The following is a 24408-nucleotide window of genomic DNA, read 5'->3' as shown; positions in this document are numbered from 1 at the left end:
GCATCCGCAAAGGAAACAGCATTATGAAGGACCCCATGCACCCCTCAAACAATCTCTTCTCCCTCCTGTCGTCTGGGAAAAGGCTCCGAAGCATTCGGGCTCTCACGACCAGACTATGTAACAGTTTCTTCCCTCAAGCTATCAGACTCCTCAATACCCGAAGCCTGGACTGACACCTTGCCCTACTGTCCTGTTTATTATTTATTGTAATGCCTGCACTGTTTTTGTGCACTTTAAGCAGTCCTGTGTAGGTCTGTAGTCTAGTGTAGCTTTCTCTGTTTTTTTTATTACATAGTTCAGTCTAGTTTTTGTACTGTGTCATGTAAACCATTGTCCTGAAAACCATTGTCTCATTTTTACTATGCACTGTACCAGCAGTTGAAATGACAATAAAAGTTGACTTGACTTGACTTAAAAAAGTGGTGACTTAAAAAGGCAACATCTATCATTAAGAACTCCCACCACCCAGGACATACCATCTTCTTGGTGATACCATCAGGCAGGAGGTACAGGAGCTCGAAGGCACACACACAGTGTTTTAGGAATAGCTTCTTCCCCCCCACCCCTTTATCAGATTTCTAAACTGACAATAAACCAACTTATGAACAATACTGCACTATTTTTGCACTACTTATTACATTTAATCTATACAGTGTATACATATATACATGTTTCTTATTGTAATTGATTGTTTATATATTGTACTGTACTGTTGCTGCAAAACAACAAATTTCACTACGTATTTCAGTAATAATGAACCTGATTCTGCTTTTGTATGGGCTTCACAATGCCATCGATCACTGATCAAGGGTTCAATTCCTGCCACTGTCTGTAAGGAGGTTTAACACTCTCCCCATGACCCCCTGGGTTTCCTACGCATGTTTCAGTTTCCCCCCACATTCCTAAGAAGCAGGTTTAGGGTTAGTGTGTTCTGGGCATGTTATGTTGGTGCCAGAAGTGTAGTGATAATCCTCACTGATCAATTTGATTTGACGCAAACGCTGCCTTCACTGTACATTTTGATGTTTCAATGTCTGTTACAAATAAAGCTAATCATTAATCTTTATTTTTACATCATGAAGCAGTGCACCTCAGCCAATACAGCACAACCCTCCCATCATCAAGAATATTTAAAGCCAAAGTCAGGTTTATTGTCATAACCACAAGTACACATATGTACTTGTATGTGTACAAGTATAAAAAGTATTCACCTCACCTCCCCCGCCCCCCCAGAAGTTTTCATTTTTTATTGTTTTACCACATTGAATCACAGCGGATTAATTTGGCTTTTTTGACACTGATCAACAGAAAAAGACTCTTGTGTCAAAGTGTAAACAGATCTCTATAAAGTGATCTAAATTAATTACAATTATAAAACACAAAATAATTGATTATATAAGTATTCACCTCCTTCAAGACAGTAATTAGTAGATACACCTTTGGCAGCAATTACAGCCTCGAGTCTGTATGGATAGGTCTCTATTAGTTTGCACATCTGGACACTGCAATTTCTCACCATTCTTCTTTACAAAACTGCTCAAGCTCTGTCAGATTGCATGGAGATCAAGAGTGAACAGCCCTTTTCATGTCTGGACTCTGACTTGGCCACTTCAGGACATTAAATTTGTTGTTTTTAAGCCATTCCTGTGTAGCTTTGGCTTTATGCTTGGAATCACTACCTTGCTACAAAACAAATCTCCCAAGTCGCGGTTCTCTATCAGACTGCACCAGGTTTTCTTCTAGGATTTCCCTGTATTCTGCTGCATTCATTTTACCCTCTACCTTCACAACCCTCCCAGGGCCTGCTGCAGTGAAGCATTCCCACACCATGCTTCATGGTAGGGATGGTGTGTTTTTGATGATGTGCCGCGTTTGAATTGCGCCAAACAGCGTTTAGTCTGATGGCCAAAAAGCTCAGTTTTGGTTTCAGTAGACAATAGAACCCCCTTCTAGCTGACTTCAGAGTCTCTCACATGCCTTCTGGAAAACTCTAGCTGAGATTTCATGTGAGATTGTTTTTCCAACACTGGCTTTCTCTTTGCCACTCTCCCATAAGCTACATATGGTGAAGCAGCAGGGCAACAGTTGTTGTATGCGCAGTCTCTCACATCTCAGCCACTGAAGCTTGTAACTCCTCCAGAGTTGTCATAGGTCTCTTGGTGGCCTCCCTCACTAGTCCCCTTCGTGCACAGTCACTCAGTTTTTGAGGACAGCCTGCTCTAGGCAGATCTACAGCTCTGCCATGTCCTTTCCATTTCTTGATGATTGACTTAACTGTACTCCAAGGGATATTGAGTGACTTGGAGATTTTCTTATATCCATCTCCTGATTTGTGCTTTTCAATAACCTTTTTGCAGAGTTGCTTGGAGTGTTCTTTTGTCTTCATGGTGTAGTTTTGCCAGGATGCTGACTCACCAGCAGTTGGACCATTCAGATTCAGGAGTATTTTTACTACAATCAGTTGAATCACCTTGGCTGCACACACATCTCCAAAAGCAAATGTACATTTAACTAATTATTTGACTTCTAAAACCAATTGGCTGTATCAATGTTGATTTGGTAAGTCATATTAAGGGGGGGGGGGTTGAACATTTACGCAATCAATTATTTTGTGTTTTATATTTGTAATTCATCTAAATCACTTTGTAGAGATCTGTTTTCACCTTGACACGAAAGAGTCTTTTTCTGTTGATCAGTGTCAAAAAAGCCAAGTTAAATCCACTGTGATTCAATGTTGTAAAACAATAAAAAGTGAAAACCTCCAAGGGGGGGTGAATACTTTTTATAGGCACTGTTTATGTACAAAGAAAAGCTTACTGACAGCAGCATGACAGGTGCATAGCATCAGATACACAATAGTCACAAGAATAACATAAAATAACAACATGAGACACTACCTATATGAGATATTGCCTTCAATAAGGCAACAGCTGTCATGAAAGTTCCACATCTTCTGAACCATGCCACCTTCTCACAGTGGCATGGGCAGAAGGTACAGAAGCCTAAAGTCCCACAAAACCAAGTTCAAGAATGGTAGAACTTCTACTATTTAGTTCTTAAACCAACCTGCACAACTCTAATCGGTATTTCAGTATAGCGACACTATGAACACATTGATTACCTCACATTGCAATGGACTTTCCAACTGTATTCTATAATTTTGTATAATTTACACTTAGCAATTACTTAATTAGGTACACCTGTATATCTGCTCTTTAATGCAAATATCTAATCAGCCAATCATGTGGTAGCAACTCAATGCACAAAAGCATGCTGACATGGTCAACGGGTTCAGTTGTTGTTCAGAACGGGGAAGAAATGTGATCTAGTGACTGTTACTTTGGAATGATTGTTGGTGCCAGTCAGGGTGGTTTGAGTATCTCAGAAACTACTGATCGGTCTCCTGGGATTTTCATAAACAACAGTCTTCAGTGTTTGCGGAGAATGGTCCGAGCAACAAAAACAAAAACCCAGTGGGTGAGTGACAGTTCTGAGGGCAAAAATGACTTGTTAATGAGAGAGGTCAGAGGAGAATGTCCAGACTGGTTCAAGCTGACAGGAAGGTGTCAGTGGTGACTCAAATAACCATGTGTTACAACAATGTTGTGCAGAAGAGTATTTGTGGTTGCAAAACACTTTGAACATTGAAGCGGATAAGTTACAACCGCAGAATACTATGAACATACACAGAGGCACCTAATAAAGTAACCCCTGAGTGTATGTCTTTCTTGTGAATATTGAGTCTCATGCAATGTACCTATGATGCTGCTGCAAGTAAGTTTTTCAATACACATTGCATATATGTATTCTTGAGCAAAGCAGCGAGTCTAGCTTGATGACTTGGTAAAACCACAGTACAAGTGCAGAAGGAGATTTGCAGTGACATCATAATTCCACTAGAGCCACGAGCACTGACCTGCCTTAGCAACACTGTACAGCAACAGGCCATCCAGCTCACAACGTTGTGCTGTATTAATTAAAGCAGTAATTACATGACTAACTACACTGACACACACAAATGCAGTGCAGTACCGCAGTGGTTAGCACAACGCTTTACAGGATGGGCAATCCGGGTTCAATTCCCGCAGCTCTCTGTAAGGAATTAATACATTCTCTGTGTGACCACAAGTGGTTTCTCGGGGTACTCCTGTTTCCTCGCACATTCCAGATTCCTACTGGTTGGTAGGTTAATTGGTCATTGTGACTTGTCACATGATTAGGCTCGAGTTAAGTCGGGGGTTGCTGGCTGACACAGCTCAAGGGCCAGATTGGTCTATTCCGCACTGTGTTTTACAAACTAAATGCTGGAGGAACTCAGCAGGTCTGGCAGCATAAATGGAAAGGAATAAATAGTTAACATTTCAGGTGAGACCCTTCATCTGGTCTCAGCTCCAAACATTCAGCCCTATTCCTTTCCATAGATGATGCCAGACCTGCTGAGCTCCTCCAGCATTTTGTGTTACTCTGGATTTCCAGCATCTGCAGAATCTCTTGTACTACTAATTACTTCAGTTGTGTCCTTCCTCTGTAAGTTATAGAACTATCCAAGAAGCTGCTGAATGTCACTATCACATTTGTCTACACTGCCACTCCTGCGGAACATCACGGTATCTTTAGTTCTGCATCAAAGGTTTTCTGCACACTATACACCAGCACTGTGGCAACACGTTCACAACAAAAAGTTCAAAAGAGATGGAAACAAACCGTTCAAAGCAATATCCATATACCCAGCAGCATCCATGTTACAACACTGTCCATTTCCCCAGTGGCATACATGACCCCAGCAGTGTCCATGTCTCCATCAGTCCCAATGTACCCAACAGTGTCCATATCCCAGCAGTGTCCATATCCCAGCAGTGTCCATGTCCCCAGCAGTGTCAATATCTCCGTCAGTCCCAATGTACCCAGCAGTGTCCATATCCCAACAGTGTCCATATCCCAGCAGTGTCAATGTCTCCATCGGTCCCAATGTACCCAACAGTGTCCATATCCCAGCAGTGTCCATGTCCCAGCAGTGTTCATGTCCCCAGCAGTGTCCATGACCCCAACAGTGTCCATCTCACCAGTGGTACCCATGTTCCCAGTAGCATAAATGTCCCCAGCAGTGTCCATGATCTCAGAAATGTCCAAGTACCCAGCAGTGCCCCCAATGTCCCAAACAGCGACCATGCTCCCAGATTTATGTCCCCAGCAGTGTCCATGCTACAGCAACATCCATGTCCCCAGTAACGTCTGTGTCACCAAAATTCATTCATGACTCCATCAGAGTCTGTCCCAGAAGTGTGCATGTCACCAGCAACATACATGTACACAACAGCATACTGAGCAGTACCATTGTCCCCATAGAGCCAATGTACCCATCAGTGTCCATGTCCCCAGCAAATTACATGTCCCCATCAGTGTCCATGAAACAAGCAGTGCCCATGTCCCCAGCTATGCCCACGTCCCTGGCAGTGCCATATCCCCAGCAGTGACCACGTTCCCAACAGTTTCCATGTTGCAAGTCATGTCCATGTTCCCATCAGTTTCTATATCCGCAGCAGTGCCCATGTCCTCATTATTGCCCACGTCTCCATCGGTGTCCATGTTCCCATCCGTTTCCATGTCTGCAGCAGTGCTCATATCTCTAGTAGTGCTCATGACCAAACAGTGTCAATATTCCCATCATTGCCCAATATGCCCAATATTGCCCATGCCCCCAGCAGTGCCCATGATCCAACAGTGCCCACGACCCAGCATGAGATATTTTGTTCCCAATCTCCTCAGGTGTTTCGGTACAGTTGAAAACTCTTACTGAAAGCATTTTTTGCATTTCGTTGTTCTGAAATCCATGCAAAGGTTTGATTTGCTAATCAAGCATAGGAAATTCTGCTGATCTCATTTACCAAGCTATAATAGTAAAACCTACAAGAAGCAAATATAATAGAACAAAATAATCTACCAGAAACATTTGTTTAAAGTTCTAAGATTAAATTGACCTGTCCGTTAGTAAAATAGTTTTTTTTGATGACTGAATTTAAAATCTAAAGTGAATCCTGTGGCTAGAAATCCATTTAAGCTACTCGGGAAGGTGGTGTTCAGCAGATGAACTGTTGAAAACCACATAAATATGAAATGAAATTAATTTACATATGATGTAGCACCTATTGTTGATGTTACCATATATTGTTGGTGAGTGATTAATACTCTAACACTACCTTTCCAGTACGAACCAGAAGCAGAATCAGGTTTATTAACACCGAATGCAGAAGAAGCTGTCCGAAACAATTTCAGTACAAAATTCACCACCAGCAAGATGTCTACCACATTTGATTGAAAAGTGACATTCATTGAAAACTCACAGAAAGGCAGCTTTGACTATCTCTGAACACTTCAGAAACAATTATATTTAAATGGTCATTCAGACTAAACCTGCACCCAGAACCAGATAGAAAAAAGTAAAAAGCGAGGGGAAATGGGGAAGGGTGAAAAACTCAAAGAGAATAAGGGGTACAGGGTCATGTGGCAATGCTCAGGTTCAAGTCAGGAGTGAGTTGACCCATGCTAGTAGTTAGAAAGTGGAACAAACTATTGAAGAGGGACAGGCCCTTAAGCTCACAACATTGTACCAAACATTAATCCCTGACTAAACTAATACTTTCTACCTACCATATGTTTAATGACTCTCAATTCTCCATACATTCATGTGGCTCTCCAAGAGCCTCTTTAGTGCCTCTATTGCATTTGCCTCCTCCACAACTCCTGGCAGTTTATTCTAAGAACCCACAACTCTGTGTCAAAAAAAACTTTCCCCACACAGCTCCTTTGAAAGGTTCCTCCTGCCAAAGAAAATATCAACATATCAACACTGGGAAAAAGATACAAGTGTCCCCGCTTTACGAATGTTCGCTTTACACCACTTCGCTTTTATAAAAGACTTACATTAGTAACCTGTTTTCGCATTACAAAGGGGATTTTTCGGTTTTACAAAGATTTTTCCCATATAAATTAATGGTTCTTCACTTTACACCATTTCAACTTAAGAAATGTTTCACAGGAATGCTCTACCTTTGTAAAGAGGGTGAACACCTGTACCGGTTGTCTACTTGATATATTCCTCTCATAATCTTATAATCTAGATTGTCAAAATTTGTGGATTGAGGAAAGATTAAGCAGACCAGGTACAGTATGTATTTCACTAGAGATCTGAAGACAGAGGACAAATCATTGAAGTTCTGATGAAGAACTCCATCATGAAGTTTTTCAGATGAAGAGTCCTGATGAAATGTTTTGGCCTGAAACGACTGTTTATTCCTCTGCATAAATGTTGCTTGAGTGACTGAGTTCCTCCAGCATTTTATGTGTGTGATTCTTGCAGGCTGGATATTTCTCCTGATTAAACAGTTTAGGACAAAGGATCACAATCTGAAGAAAAAGATGGGGAGCGGGGAGAAACATAGAAACATTTGGATTTCTCTCCCCCTGAGGGTTGTGGATACTCAGTCACTAGATTTCTAAATCTTCAGGGAATCAAGAGATATAGGGATATTGCAAGACAGTTTTCTGGGTAGAGTAGCAGCCATGATCACAAACAGCTCTGAGAAACTGGAAACTGGCAGCAAGTAAAATTGTAATACATTACCAGTGATATTGCCTAAAAACAGGTATAAAATTTTAATCTTCCGGGTATGAATTTAATTCTTCTGAAAGCTGATATTGGAGATAATATAGAAAATGCAATTTTAAGTAGTTTTTCCTTTTTTCTCTACTACTTTTAATTATAGTCTTACTTTTTAAGACCAGTCTATGTTTTACCCTCTGTACTCGATTTTATGTTTAATTTGTACTTCTCCATTCCGACCCTTGGGTTACTTTTGTCAAGTACTGCAGACAGTAAAGAGAATTCCAAGATGACCAAGATGGTACTATTAGCTGGAATGATGGTTTAACTTGTGTTTATTTCAAGATTACAGTGGAGTAGCAGGAGTCTGGGCCAGAGAAAATGCCTCAGAAAGCCTTGTTAATCATTTTAATGCTACTTAAAAAAAGCCTGCTGACTTTTATTAAGAAAGCTGTGTCATAAACAGTAACACCGAGAGGGTGACTGGGTGTAAGCACTACATTGATGACATCAAATCTGTGGCTTTCAAGCACTCTTTAAAGGAATGTTTCCTATCTCCCATCTGCAGACGCTGAAAATCTTGAACACCACACAGGAGTGCACTAAGAAACATGAAACGGGTAACACACACAAAATGTTGGAGGAACTCTGCAAGTCAGGCTGCATATGGAGAGGAATAAACAGCTGACTTTTAAGGCTAAGAACTTTAATCAGGTCTGGAATGGAAGGGAGCAGAAGTCAAAATAAGAAGGTACAGGAAGAAAAGGAGTACAAGCTGGCAGATGATAAAAACGAGACCAAATGAGGGGGATGGCAGCTGGGTGAAGAAGTGGAGATGGAGTGAGAATCTGGGAGGTGATAGGGTGAAAAGGTAAAGGGCTGAAGAAGAAGGAATCTGTTAGGAGAAGACCTATCTATCAGTTAAGAGCCATTTTTGACTGCTTTCTTTGACAATTCCACAAACTAATCTCTCTATGCATCATTAATCCCATCACTGAACTAACAATTCTCAGACACTCCTCAATTCAGCCATGTACGCTGAAATAGACTCACTCCCCTTCCTTTTGATTCTGCTTATGAAACCTAAAGCATTCTGCAATGAACAATAGGTGTGATTCTAAATGTTCTTGATTACTTTCATGATATCAGCAAAGCTCACTTTGGTTGGAATACTTAACTGTATAAGCAAACTGTATGCCTTTAAATACAATGCATTCAGCAACACTGTCACTCACTTCTCTTTGGCTATTTCATTTTGTTTAAAACACTCACAAGAGAAAATCTGCAGGTGCTGGAAATCCAAGCAACACACACAAAATGCTGGAGGAATTCAATAGGCCAGGCAGCATCTATGGAAAAAAGTATGGTCAACGTTTCAGACTGAAAACCATTAAAATACTGCTCAATTAGCTCAGTATACACATTCCAGTTACCTCTTGTGCAATCAGATGCATCTATCTTTCCAATGTAGCCTGCCATTTCTGCTTCTGCTTTCTTTATGATTGTTATTACTGGGTTCTCAATGTTTAAGAACCCATGAATTTGTCCGTTTTCCACCTTTTTAAAAACTTGAACGTTTTCTCCCTTCCCGAAAAATACATGCTGTAATTTTTTATTTGACTGTTTTCCGCTGCACTTTTTAAAAAGTTCAAATATCTCACAGTGCTTCAGCACCTAGGTAATTATCTCGTTTTTCTTTAACTTGCTAGTCACCACCTTTATGTCTTGTAACTCTAAAACATAAAGTTAATTGAAAGGAAAAAGATGGGAGCCCAGAAGATAGGTCATGGTTTCATTTTTACTTTAAGCAAGGGATGTGTGCATGGCATGGTGATGTAATATTTGAAATATTAAATACACAAAGTGTATCACTTCACAATTTTCAGGATTGAACTCCATTTGCCATTTCTCAGCCCAGTTCTGCATCCTATCAATGTCTTGTTGTAACCTATAACATTCCACACTATTCATTGCACCATCAATCTTTTTAACCTAACATTTTAAACTTACTAACCTGCCGTTCACTTCCTCATTTGTAAAAATTACAAAGAGCAGCGGGTCCAGAACAAATCCCTGTGGTACGTCATTAGTCCCTGACCTCCATGCAGAATATGCTCCATCTACTATCATCCACTGCCTTTAGTGGGCAAGACAATTCTGAATCCACACAGCCACGATCCCATACCTCCTGACCTTCAGAATCCATTATTATAGGGAACCTTGTCAAGCACGTTACTTAGATTCATAAATTTTGAAGTTCAAAGTAAGTTTATTATCAAAGTACATATTAGTCACCATATACAATCCTGAGATTCATTTTCTTGTGGCATACTATAGACTAATAACAATGACTGAATCAATGACAGACTGCACCTACTCGGGCATTTAGCCAGTGCGCAAAAGACAAATACAAAAAGAAAAATATAATAATAATAAACAAACAATAAATATTAAGAACATGAGATGAAGAGTCCTTGAAAGTGAGTCCATATGTGCTGGTGAGAAGCTCTTTCTCTATCTGTTCACAGTTGGCTTCCGCACTTGTTAAAGCCTTTGATGCATAGGCCACAGGGCTGTACCAGGAGACATCAGCTGAGATTCTAGTAACCTTTCCAGATCATAAAACTTCAGCAGGGGCTCTTCAGTTAGGATTCTTTTCAGCCTCTGGAAACACTCTTTCTGCTCTTGAGATCAAATCCACTCATTTTGACTTCAGTGGTGCTGATACAGTAGAGAGTCAAGAGATGACTCTATCCAGGTAAGTCACCGTCTCCAGGAAATGTTCCATCTGCTCCTGGTTTGGAGGCCTCTTCATGTTCTCAATGGCTGATTTTCCAATATGACATTTCCTATGAAAGTCATTATCTTAACACCAAGCTCACATTTCTCTTTAATTTCAAATTGGCATTCCATGTCATGTCTAGCACCTGTTTCAGTCATGCATCATGTTTCTCCTTGATGCACCCCCAAATGATGATGTTATCCATCTTGGTCTTGACACTAGATATGCCCTCGAAGATCATGGAATGGTTTTATAGTAGACATCTGGTGCGGACAGAATCCCATACAGTAAATGAAGAAAGTGATATCTTCCCTCTGGTATATTAAAAGTACACACTCTTGAACTTGTTTCATTGAGCTTCGTCTGCTAAAAACACAGACAATGCATCAAGTTTGCTAAACCACTTGGCACCTGCAGACTGTGACATTATCTCCTCCTGTGTTGGCAATTTAAAATGCTCTTTTTTTGGCTTTATTGAGATCTTTTGGGTCTAGACATATCTGCAAAGCTCCAGTTTTCTTTTGCACAGTGACCAGTGAGCTCACCCAGTCAGATGGTTCTGCAATTTTCTGTGTGACATTTATCCATTTCATGCATGCTAATTCTTGTTTAAGTTTGTTTCTAAGTGCAAATGGAACTTTCCTGCATGCAATGTCAGCGGGATCCACCGTCTCAACTATATGAATTTTGTGTACTCCAGGTAAGCATCCGAGTCCTTCAAAGTCATCTGTGTACTCTTCCGTAAGTGAAGTGTGGTCATCTTTGGACTGCGAAGCCACTACTAAAACTTTTTTTTCACCAGGTTAAGCTTTTCATGTGCACTCAGACCTAATAATGGCTGTACTCACTTTTCAATCATCAGTAGTTATGCTTCAGGTGCTGTCCATTATGCTTGAAGGTCAATATTTTTTTTGTGTGTGCCATACTCTGCCAGAGCCTTGGCGACCACTTATTTTTTTAAGTGGCTATCTTGGAGGAAAGATTCTGTGAGTGATCCTCCACGTCCTCACAGAGCAGTGTTTTTTTCACAAGGCCGAGTTGCAAGCTTGACACTCAGACCGGCAGGGATGGAAAGTGTGTCCAGGAGTGGCACGACTGGATTCGAACTTGGGAACCTTCGCTCCAGAGTGCAGCGCTGATATCACTGTGCCAACAGCTGGCAAAGGCTCTTTTTACTGGAGCATTCTCTCCAGTCACTTTTAACTTCACTGAGTAAATCTTGCTGTTTACTTTGAGAGTCTTGTAATCATCCATGGATAACAGATTCATCTGGGCTCTAGTGTCAAACTTGTATGATATTTTTGTCTCATTCAGTCACTGGAACTACCCATTTGTTCTTACCATCACCAGCAGTCTGCAGAGAATCTATAAATACTTCCTCCTTTTCCTCATCAACCGTGTGCACCTTTCTCTTGGTGGCCCCAGCTCTGCAGCAAAATGATTTTTCTTCCCACAATTATTGCAAGAATTTTCATAAGCAGGACACATCTTTAGAGTGTGCCTTCACCATTGTCATAGGCCTGAATTTATTCTCACAAGTCAATGAATATGTTGTAAAAAAAGATCACTCCCTACTTTGTACATAGTTTTCTTATTTCAATTGTTCTTTCTCTCCTTTCTCTAAGATGGAAAGATCTATCAGATAATTATTATGTGGAGATTTGTGACAAATATGATTATATGATATATATGTACAGTAGCTGAAATACATCTTATGGAAATGTTTGTTTGATGATAAACTTCAATAAAAAATAAATTACAAAAAGAAAAGAATGTGCCTTCACATTTGCTGTTTGAGCTACCTCTTCGCTATGTTGTTTTGGGAAATGTCCTGTGCTCTGCCCGTTTTCACAACATGCACTGTTGTTTCTGCCCTGTGCAGCTCCTTGGCTTGTGCTCGTGAGGTCTCTGCTGCCCTACACATATTCACAGCCTTTTCCAGTTTGAATCTCTTTCACGGAGCAGGCTTTCTCCAAGTCCATTACTGTATATGGAATTCCGCAAACTATTTTCTCCTTAGCTAGTAAGTCTCTCAAATCTCAAAACTCACAGGATTTACTCAGTGTGTGAAGTTCAGCTAGATATTGGTCAAAGCTGATGCCTTGTTTCTGGTCACAGGAAAAGAACTTGTATCTTTAAAATGTGATGTTTTTACTTGGAATAAAATACTTCACAAATTTTGTCATCAGAGTGGCCAATGTAAAAGCTATCTCATCAATTTGAAAGCTGTTATGATGTCCAAAGCATCTTCAACAATTGCATGTAGAAAGATGGCTGCTTTCAATTTTTCCTCAGCCCCTCTCATTCTGCTTGCTGCTAAATATATACTAAATTGCTGTTTGAAGCATTTCCAGTTATCAGTTAAATTACCAGTAAACTGCCACGTTGTGGGAGGACTTAGCTCATCCATGACAGGAATTTATGGGCTTCTCTCATCTGAATCTCTTGATAAATCTGGTGAACTTGGGACAATATGCTCTGTTGCCATGCAGGACGCAGACCTCACTTGTAGCATCTTTCTTTTCCCACTCAGAACTAGCATCTTTTTCTCAGTAGCACATGCTATTCATTTGCTCTCTGTGTTTAGACCTCATACCAACTTCTGACACCATATTATGTTTGTTCTTGATAAGACAAACAGTGTGGGTGAAACTAACACATATTTATTTACCGTACATGGCTTCAAGCTCCATGCTGAGTGTGCAATACCAGTTCACCAATGTCACTTCCAGTTCCGGGTGAACCACCCACATTACCAACTGGGAATTGAAGTTCTTTATGATGCACACACATAACAACATGCCAGACCCACTGCCTACCTGCCTGTCTTTTTGATTCAATGTGTATCCACAGTCAGTAGAGTAGAGGACCAAGCATACACCCTTGTGGTGCATCGGTACTGAGACGTGGTTGCCAATCCAAATTGACTGGGGTCTGCAAGTGAGGAAATCCAGGATCAAATTGCACAAGGAGGCATTATGGTCATGATAAAACTTCAGCCGGACCATAATTCCAAAAGTGCTTGAGATTGAAAAAGAGAGAGTAGGAACAGGAAGTTATGGCGGATGAATATGTGGCTGAAGAGTTGGTGCAGGGGGCAGGGGTTCAGATCATTGGGATCTCTTCTGGGGAAAGTCTGACCTGTACAAAAAGGATGGACTGCACCTGAACTGGAAAGGGACCAATATCCTAGCAGGCCGGTTGCTGTTCGGGAGGGTTTAAACTAGTTTGGCAGGGAGTGGGAATCAGAATGTGAATTCAGAGATTAGGGCAGAAGGACAAGGGCATGATGCTATGTGTTCTGAGTTGGTGAGGAAGGACAGGTAAGGGACAAAACACAAGTGTAGCCAGTTAGAGGGGTTGAAATGTGTCTATTTTAATGCTAGAAGTATTAGGAGTAAAGGGGATGAACTTAGAGCATGGATCAGTATGTGGAACTATGATGTTGTGGCCGTTATTGAAACTTGGCTGGAGGAAGGGCAGGATTGACTGATGTAGGTACCGGAGTTTAGGTGTTTTAAAAGGAATAGGATGGGAGGTAGAAAAATGGGGGGGGGGGTGGAGTATCATTACTGGTCAGAGATAGTATCAAGGCTATAGAAAGGGAGGACGCTGCAGAGGGAGTGTCCACTGAGTCGGTGTGGGTGGAAGTCAGAAATAGGAAGGGAACAATCACTGTGCTGGGAGTCATCTATTTGCCCCCAAATAGCCCTCGGGACACTAAGGAGCAGATAAGCAGTCAGATTTTAGAATGGTGCAGGAAATACAGGGTTGTGGACCAGCCGACGAGAGGAGAGGATATACTGGATCTAGTTCTGGGTAATGAACCTGGTCAGATGGCAGACCTCTTGGTGGGGGAGCATTTTGGTGAGAGTGACCACAACTCCCTTAGCTTCAGCATAGCTATGGAAAAGGATGAAAGTAGATAAAATGGGAAAGTGCTTAACTGGGGAAGGGCTAACTATGAAGGGATGAGGCAGGAGCTAGCGAGAATAAATTGGAAACAGATGTTCAAGGGTGAAAGCACAGAAGTATTGTGGAGGAAGTTTAGGGACCACTTGTGCTGGGTTCAGGATAGGTTTGTCCAACTGAGACAAGGAAAAAATGGTAGGAAAAGGGAACCTTGGCTGACGACACACGTGAGGCAACTCATCAAGAGGAAGAAGGAAGCATATGTTAGATATAAGAAGTAGGAAGCAGGAGGGGCTCATGAGAAATACAGGGTAGCCAGGAAGGAGCTTAAGAAAGGACTTAGGAGAGCTCGAAGGGGGCATGAGAAGGCCTTGGCATGTAGGATTAAGAACCCCAAGGCATTCAATGCGTATGTGAAGAACAGAAGGATGACAAGAATGAAGGTAGGATCACTAAAGGATAAAGAAGGCAACATGTGCATGGAGATGGAGGAATTTGGGGAGGTCTTAAATACTTTGTTTCAGTATTCACAAGTGAAAAGAATCTTGATCAGGGTGAGGTCAAAATAGAACAGGCTTGTGTGCTGGACAACATGGAGATTAAGGAAGAAGTAGTGTTGGATCTTCTTAAAAGCATCAAGATTGATAAGTCCCCAGGGCCAGACGTGATGTACCCCAGGTAGCTGTGGGAATTGAGAGAAGAGATCGCTGCAGCAGTAGCTATGATCTTTGAATCCTCTTTGGCTGTGGGGTAAGTGCTGGAGGATTGGAGAATGGAAAATGTAGTTCCCTTGTTTAAAAAAGGTAATAGCGAGAATCCTGGGAACTATAGACCAGTGAGTCTTACGTCAGTGTTCTGCAAACTATTGGAAAGGATTCTTAAGGATAGTATCTATGAGCATTTGGAGAAGTACAATCTCCTTAAGGATAGTCAACATAGCTTTGTGAAGGGAAGGTCGTGCCTCACGAGCCTAATTGAGTTTTTTGATGAGATAACAAAAGAAATTGATGAGGGTAGGTTGGTAGATGTGGTCTACATGGACTTTAGCAAGGCATTTGACATGATCCCCCACGAGCGACTCATCCGGAAAGTCATGAGGCATGGGATCAGTGGAACCTTGGCTGTTTGGATAAAAAATTGGCTTACAGGAAGAAAGCAGAGGGTAGTAGTGGAAGGAAAGTATTCTGCCTGGAGGTCGGTGACTAGTGGAGTGCCGCAAGGATCGGTCCTGGGACCCCTGCTCTGTGATTTTTATAAATGTCCTGGATGAAGAGGTGGAAGGATGGGTGAGTAAGTTTGTGGATGACACAAAGATTGGAGGAGTTGTGGATGGAGCTGTAGGTTGTTGAAGGTTACAAGAGGATATAGACTGGCTGCAGAGTTGGGCAGAAAAGTGGCAGATGGAGTTCAATCCGAATAAGTGTGAGGTGATGCATTTTGGAAGGATAAACCAGAAGACTGAGTACAGGGTTAATGGTCAGTTACTTAAGAGGGTGGATGAACAGAGGGACACTCAAGGTTGCTGCACAGGTTGATAGGATAGTTAAGAAGGCCTATGGGATGCTAGGCTTCATTAATAGGGGGATTGAGTTCAAGAATAGAGAGGTCATGTTGCAACTCTACAAATCTCTGGTGAGACCACACTTATTGTGTTTAGTTCTGGTCATCTCATTATAGGAAGGATGTGAAAGCTATGGAGAGGATGCAGAGGAGATTTACCAGGATGTCGCCTGGATTGGAAAACAAGTCTTCTGAGGCAAGGTTAGCAGAGCTGGGACTTTTCTCTTTGGAGCGTAGAAGGAGGAGAGGGGACTTGATAGAGGTCTACAAGATTATGAGAGGCATAGATAGGGTGGATAGCCAGTACCTGTTTCCCAAGGCATGAATAGCAAACACCAGAGGGCATACATACAAAGTTAAGGGAGGGAAGTTTAGGGGAGACATCAGGGGTAAGTTTTTTTGTTTTTTTTTTACACAGAGGGTTGTGAGTGCCTGGAATGACTTGCCAGGGATGGTGGTGGAGGCTAAAACATTAGGGGTATTTAAGAGCCTCTTGGACAGGCACATGGTTGAAAGAAAAATAGAGGGTTATGGGGTAGTGTGGGTTTAGTACTTTTTTTAAAGGAATATATGGGTCGGCACAACATTGAGGGCTGAAGGGCCTGTATTGTGCTCTAGTATTTTAGTATCTAGTGTCTAATTTGACAGAAAGCCTCTTAAAGCAGGAATTCCAGAGTGTGGCACATCCAGGTCAGTTAAAACTGCCCAAGCAATGATGCCAGAACAGTTGATGCATCTCATTAGAATTCACAAGAGCATTTTCAAAAATCTTAAAGGTTGACTTTATTTGTCATATATATTTACATTTAGTTGTGGTATGTTGGTCAGGGAATGGCATGCAACAAAAACCATAATTCAGCAATTATAAATAATAAAGAGTTATTAAAGAATATAGTTAGAGGTCAAAGTACAGATATGGAATAAAATATGCATTAATACAGAAATATTAGCATGTACAGTACCTACAATGCAAATAGCAGTATAAAAGAGATTTAAGGTGTTTACAGTGCAGCGCAGTGACGGGGTAATAAATAGTCGGGGATGGGGATGGTCTCACTAGAGTGGTTCATCAGATATAAGTGAACCGTGCAAGGCCACTTGTGTGATGAGGAGAGAAAGCGTCTCCATACCCTACCCTCACTTCTGCCTCCTGACACTCGAACTCCAGCATACTGCCAGTGTCTTCCATAATGATAACTGATGCAAATGCTTATTTCTTTGTCCCCCATTACTAACTCCCCAGTGTCATTTTCTAGTTGCCTCTTTTATTCTTTATAAACTGAATAAAGATACTTTGGTATCATCTTTGACATTACTGGCCATCTTACATTCATATTTCATCTTTTCCCTCCTGAGTTTTTTTTTAAATGCCTTCTGTTGGCTTTTAGAAGCTTCCCAATCCTCTATCTTCCCACTAATTTCTGCTTTGTGAGCTATAGTTGCGTCATCTAGCATTTAGAGTACTTCATCTTTGAGATGTACCTATTCCGTGCCTTCCAAATTGATACCAGAAACTCCAGCCATTGCTGCTCCCTGTCATCGCTGCTGGTGTCCCTTTCCGATCAACTTTGACCAGCTCCTCTCTCATGCCTCTGTAACTCCTTATACTCCACTGTAATACTGATTCATCCAGTTTTGACTTTTGCCTTTCAAATTGCAGATTGAATTCTATCACATTATGATCACTGTCTCATAAGGGCTCCTTTACCTTTAGCACCCTAATTAAATCTGATTCATTATTGCACCCAATCCAGAATAGCCAAACCCTAGTGGGCTCAACCACGTTGCTTTAATGAGCTATCTTGTCGGTATTCTAGAAATTCCCCCCCTCTTGGGATCCAGCACCAACCTGATTTTCCCAATCTACTTGCATACTGAAATCCCCCATGAATACTGTAACATTGCCCTTTTGACATGCATTTGCTATCTCCCACTGTAATTTGTAGCCCACATCCTGGCTACTGTTTAGAGGCCCATATATAACTCTTGTCTTTTTACCCTTGAAGCTCCTTAATTCTACCCAGAAGGATTCTACATCTTCTGACACTTTGATACCTCTTTCTAAGGATTTGATTTCATTTTCAACCAACAGAACCACACCACACCCTCTGCCTACCTGCCTGTCTTTTTGATTCAATGTGTATCCTAGTATCTTAAGTTTGCAACTATAATCTTCTTTTAGCCACGACTCAGTGATGCCCACAATGTCATACCTGCCAATCTCTAAATGAATTACAAGATCACCTATCTCATTTCGTATACTGTGCGCATTCAAATATAACACCTTCAGTCCTGTAAGCATCAGGTTTTCTGATTTTCTCCTTCTGTTACACTGCAGCTTATCTCATGACTGCAATCCTGCCCTATCATCTGCCTGTCCTTCTGGACAGTCTCGCTACACACTGCCTCTATTTGTTTACCATCTACTCCAGCCCCAGCCATATCAATTTGGTTGCCATCCCCCTGTCAACTTAGTTTAAACCCTCCCCAACAGTTCTAGCAAAACTGCCCTCAATGATATTGGTCTCCCTCGGGTTAGGTATAACCCGTACCTTTTGTACAGGTCATATTTTCCCCAAAACAGATCCCAATGATGCAGATAAAAGAAGCCCTGCCCCCTGCACCAGTTCCTCAGTCATGCATTCATCTGCCAAGTCATCCTATTCTTGCTCTCACTGGCACACGGCGCAGGCAGCAATCCAGAGCTTACTACCCTAGAAGTTCTGCTTTACAGCTTCCTATCTAGTTCACTGATTTCTCGCTTCAGGATCTGCTCCCTTTTCCCACCTATGTAACATAGTACCAAGACTCTGCCTGCTCACCCTCACTCTTTAGAATGCTGTGGACCCAATCCAAGACATCCCTGATCCTGGCATCTGGGAGACTCTATCATGTCAACAGAATCTCATGTCTACTCTTCCAACTATGGAATTCCCTATCACTACAGCAGTCCTCTTCTCACCTCTTCCCTCTGAACCACAGGGCCAGTGACCTGGTTGCTGCATCTTCCCCCTGGTTTATTTGTTTCCCACCCCTCCACCCAACAGTATCCAGATAGATATACTTATTATTATTATTTTTTTAAAACTTTTTTAAAATTGTTTTTAAATAGTTACAGAATAAACGTGTATGAAAAAAAAAGTGTTACCCAGCCCCCCTCCCCTTAACCCCTCCCCCCTAACATCCCTATTAAAAAAATAAGAAAGAAAAAAAAAGGGAATGCCTGGATGTTGGAAGATCCCCACATGCCCCACGGAGTTCTTATTTTTTTTTAATATATGTTAAAATTCTTTTTCTTTTTACTGGCCCATTAAGCCCATTAACATTAAAACTTAAAAAATTTAGTAGATTAGTCATTATTTGTTTTATTATATTACTCCAATCTATAATAATACCTAATCTTTCCACTTTCATGGTATCCTGGGAAATCTTTATAAAAATCTCCGTGTTGCTATGTGTGTCCCCACCAATCATCCAGGCAAAAAGATAGAAAAAAATTAAAATATAAAGAAAAAAAAACAAAATACCCCCCTACTAATGTTGTGGAAAAAAAAACCACAACATTACCCCCCCCCCTGCTGTACGGGTCATGGCAACCGCCATGATTACACACGTGAATCCCGCAGTAACCGATCTACAGCCTCCCAGCCCCCCCGCAACATAAAAAAGTATATGTATAAGAAGAGAAAAAATATACTGTTCTCATTTAGTATTTCTAAAATTTTGCTTTTCTCTTCTATAATATCCATAAATGTCCATCACTTCTGTTCCTTGGGTCTATCTTCATCTTTAATCCATTATGTTTGGAAGCCTCTATGTGTAATTAGCGAATAGATGGAAGTTCTTGTACAAACTCCTCCGCTTTTCGATAATCGGAAAAAAAATTTTTTCCCTCCTCCAAAAAAATTATCAGTGTTGCTGGATGACGCATTGTAAATTTATAACCCTTTTCCCATAAGGCTTTTTTCACTGGGTTAAATTCCTTATTTCTCTTCAACAGGTTGTAACTTATATCCGGATAAAAAAGAACTGGTTTCCCTGCTATCATCAATGGCCCGTTTCTATTTTTGGCACTTTGGGCAGCGGCCTTCAGGATCTTTTCTTTGTCTTGGTATCGTAAGCATTTTATCAAAATTGATCGTGGGTTTTGATCAGCTCGAGGTCTTGACCTTAAAGATCTATGCGCCCTTTCAATCTCAATTGGAGTTTCTCTTTCCATTTTCAATTTTTCAGGGATCCATTTTTGAAAAAAATTTATTGGATCTTCTCCTTCTATATCTTCTTTAAGTCCAACAATTTTAATATTATTTCGTCTACTGAGATTTTCAAGCTTATCAATTTTTTCCATAAATTGTTTTCTTTCTGATGTCCAAGCCGTATTTTCCTTTTTCATTTTGTCCATTCTTTCAACCATATCTTCCGTTGTAGTTTCCAAGTCTGTAATTCTTTTTTTCCATTTTTTCCTGTCTCTTTGCCATTTTATCAAGCATAGTCTCCATATTGGTAATTTTTTTTCGAGTATTTTTTGATTATTTTTAATTACTTTTAATGTGTCTAATTTACGCATTATTTGCCTCAAAGTCTTTTCTATATTTCTAGAAGGACTTTTGCCTCCTTCTTCAGCTGATCCTTCCGAGAGATTTGACTCTCCCTCCGATTCGCTATCACTTTCAGTTGCAGTGGTCGCTGGGCTTTGTAGTTTTTGTTGCTCCCGTTTGCGCGTGCTCCATCCTTCGCGTTTGCGCAGCTCACGATGGTCTTTTCCTGTGGCCAGTGTTGCCACAATCTCCTGTTCCGTATCGCCGGTGATATAATGTACCTGAGACCGCGGTTCCTCAGTAGACGTGGGCCTTGTTCTTGTTCCAACTTGCGTAGTCTTCCCGGTATTAGTTTTCTTCATCTTCCTTCTTTGAGGCGTAGCTTGACACAGTCCGGAGTCGTTTATAAGCAACTTTTAGAAAGTATTGACTAACTTTTCTTCATTTAAACATTAATTTATTAACTTTTTACGGGAGAGCTGGGTCCCTGCGTCTCGATCCTACGTCATCACGTGATGTCCCCCAGATATACTTATTATTGAGGAAAATATCCACAGGGGTACTCTCTACCTGCTGCCTATTTCGTTTCCCTCTCCCTTGACAGTCACCAGCCTCCTGCAACTGAGGTGTGACCACCATCCTGCAGCTTTTATCTATCACTGCATCAGTTTCTCTTACAAGGCTATAAGACCATAGGACATGGGAGCAGAATTAGGCCATTTGACCCATTGAGTCTGCTCTCACTCTCCAACCTTCTCCGCATAATCTTTGATGCTGTGTCCAATCGAGAACCTATCAATCTCTGCCTCAAATATACCCAACAACCTGGCCTCCACAGCTGCCTGTGGTAACAAATTCCACAAATTCACCACCTTCTGGCTAAAGAAATTTCTCCACTGCTGTTTTAAATGGATATGCCTCTATCCTGAGGCTGTACCCTCTTGTCCTAGACTGCCCCACCATGGGAAACATCCTTCCCACATTTACTCTGTCTAGGCCTTTCAACAGTTGAATGGTTTCAATGAGATGCTCCCTCATCCTTCTAAATCCCAGCAAACACAGACCCAGAGCGATCAAAAGCTCCTCATATGATAAACCTTTTATTCCCTGAATCATCCCTGTGAATTCCCTCGGAACTCTCTCCAAAGCCAACTCATCTTTTCTTAGATAAGGAGCCCAAAAATGCTCACAATACTCAAGGTGAGGCCTCACTTGTGCCTTATGAAGCCTCAGCATCACACCCCTGCTCTTGTATTATAGTCCACTTGAAATGAATGATAACATTGCATTTGTTTTCCTCACCAATGATTTTAACTACAAGTCCCTTTGTATCTCAGATTTTTGGATTTTCTCCCCATTTAGAAAATAGTCTGCACACTTATTTCTTCTAGCAAAGTGCATGACCTTGCATTTTCCAACATTGTATTTCATTTGCCACTTTATCGCCCATTCTCCTAATCTGTCAAAGTCCTTCTGCAGCCTATTTGTTTCCTCAACACTACCTGCGTCTTCACTAATCTTTGTGTCATCTGCAAACTTTGCAACAAAGCCATCTATTCCATCATTTAAACCATTGATAAACATCATAAAGATAAGCAGTCCAAACTCCAACCCCTGTGGAACACCACTAGTCACCAGCAGCCAATCAGAAAAGTATCCTTTTATTCCCACTCGTTGCATCCTACCGATCAGCCAATGCGCTAACCATGCGAATAATTTTCCTTTATCACCAGCCTCATGTGTGGTACCATATCAAAGGCCTTCTGAAGGTCCAAATATACAACATCCACTGCATCCCCTTTATCTATCCTACTTGTAATTTCCTCAAAGAATTCCTACAGGTTTGCCAGGCAAGATTTTCCATTAAGGAAACCATGCTGACTTCGTACTATCTTGTCCTGTGTCACTAAGTATGCCACAGCTTTATCCTTAACAATTGACTCCAACATCTTTCCAACCACTGAGGTCAGGCTAACTGGTCTATAATCTTCCTTCTGCTGCCTTCCTTCTTTCTTAAAGAGTAGAGTAACATTTGCAATTTTCCAGTCCTCTGGTTCCACGCCAGAGTCCAATGATTTTTGAAGGTCATGATTAATGCCTCCACAATCTCTGCCACTACCTCTTTCAGAACCCTAGGGTGCAGTTCATCTGGTCCGGCTGACTTATGTACCCTTCGGTCTTTCAGCTTTTTGAGCACCTTCTCCCTTGAAATAGTAACTGCACTCACTTCTCTTCCCTCACACCCTTCAACATCTGGCACACCTATAGGGTCTTCCACAGTGAAGACTGATGCAAAATACTCAAATAGTTTATTTGCCATCTCCTTATCTCCCATTATTGTTTCTTCAGTCTCATTTTCTAGTGGTCCTATATCCTATATCTGGGAGGCTGGAGTTCTCCCAGAATTCCCACATTACACACAAAGAACACAACACTACCCTGATGCCATTCTCACTGTTCTAACTATCTACTAACAGGTGAAGAATGAGGAATGAAGAAGGAACTTACCAGATACTTTCCACACTCAAGCTTGTTCTTGCCGAATCCTGGTGAACCAAAGCCTCTCCACTCTAACATTTGTCCACACAGACAATAGCCGCTTTGTTCTTACTAATTCATTGTGATCTGATTGGGCCACCATAAAAACAGTTCAAGCCCATGAAAGCTCCTTTTTAAAATCTCATTCATGGATCTGAATTGTGTCACTTGTTACTAGATTGGACTGCCAGAAAAGCCATGGGGAGCAGAGGTTGTTTTTTTGTGATATGCTGAGCTGTGTCCACAACTCCACATTTTCCAGCAGACAGGAATGGAGTTGTTGCCATTCTAAGCAGTGATGCATCCAGATAAGATGTTTTCTATAGCGGTGAGAGCTGAAGTGGCATGGCAACCAAAGAAGTAGAGGCTCTGCTGTGCTATCTACATGGTTGTACTAATAAGTACAGGCTTTATAACCTGTACACATTTGGGTTTATAAAAATGAGGTGGTGGTGGGGGCGGGGATCTTACTGAAACCTATCAAATGCCTAAAGACCTCGATAAGAGTGGATGTGGAGAGGATCGTCCTGATGGCGAGGGAGTCTAGGGCCAGAGGACACAGCCTCAGAATAGAGGGACATCTATTTAGAACAGAGATGAGGAAGAATTTCTTTAGCCAGAGAGTAGTGAATCTGCAGAATTCATTGCCACAGGCGGTTGTGGAGGCCAAGTCATTGGGTATATTTAACACAGAACCTTGAGTAGTCAGAATGGATACAGGGAGAAGGCAGGAGACTGGAACTGAGAGGGAAATAGATCAGCCATGATGAAATGGCAGAACAGACTCGATCGGCCAAATGCCTTAATTCTGCTCCTATATCTTATAACCATATAACAATTACAGCACGGAAACAGGCCATCTCGGCCCTTCTAGTCCGTGCTGAACGCTTACTCTCACCTAGTCCCACCTACCTGCACTCATCCCATAACCCTCCATTCCTTTCCTGTCCATATACCTATCCAATTGTTTTTTTTTAAATGACAAAATTGAACCTGCCTCTACCACTTCTACTGGAAGCTCATTCCACACAGCCACCACTCTCTGAGTAAAGAAGTTCGCCCTCATGTTACCCCTAAACTTTTGCCCCTTAACTCTCAACTCATGTCCTCTTGTTTGAATCTCTCCTACTCTCAATGGAAAAAGCCTATCCACGTCAACTCTATCTATCCCCCTCATAATTTTAAATACCTCTATCAAGTCTCCCCTCAACCTTCTACACTCCAAAGAATGAAGACCTAACTTGTTCAACCTTTTCTGTAACTTAGGTGCTGAAACCCAGGTAACATTCTAGTAAATCTTCTCTGTACTCTCTCTATTTTGTTGACATCTTTCCTATAATTCAGTGATCAGAAGTGTACACAATGGTCTAACACAGGCTATTAGTGATTTATTTCACACAATCCCATTAATATCCCTATTTTATTCTTTCTGTCATGCACTAAAGGGTAAGTTATGGTAGTTAATTAACCTGCCTCCA

This window comes from Hemitrygon akajei, chromosome 23 (assembly GCF_048418815.1).
Source record: "Hemitrygon akajei chromosome 23, sHemAka1.3, whole genome shotgun sequence".
Taxonomy (NCBI): Eukaryota; Metazoa; Chordata; class Chondrichthyes; order Myliobatiformes; family Dasyatidae; genus Hemitrygon; species Hemitrygon akajei.
This window is presented reverse-complemented; position numbering follows the sequence as displayed.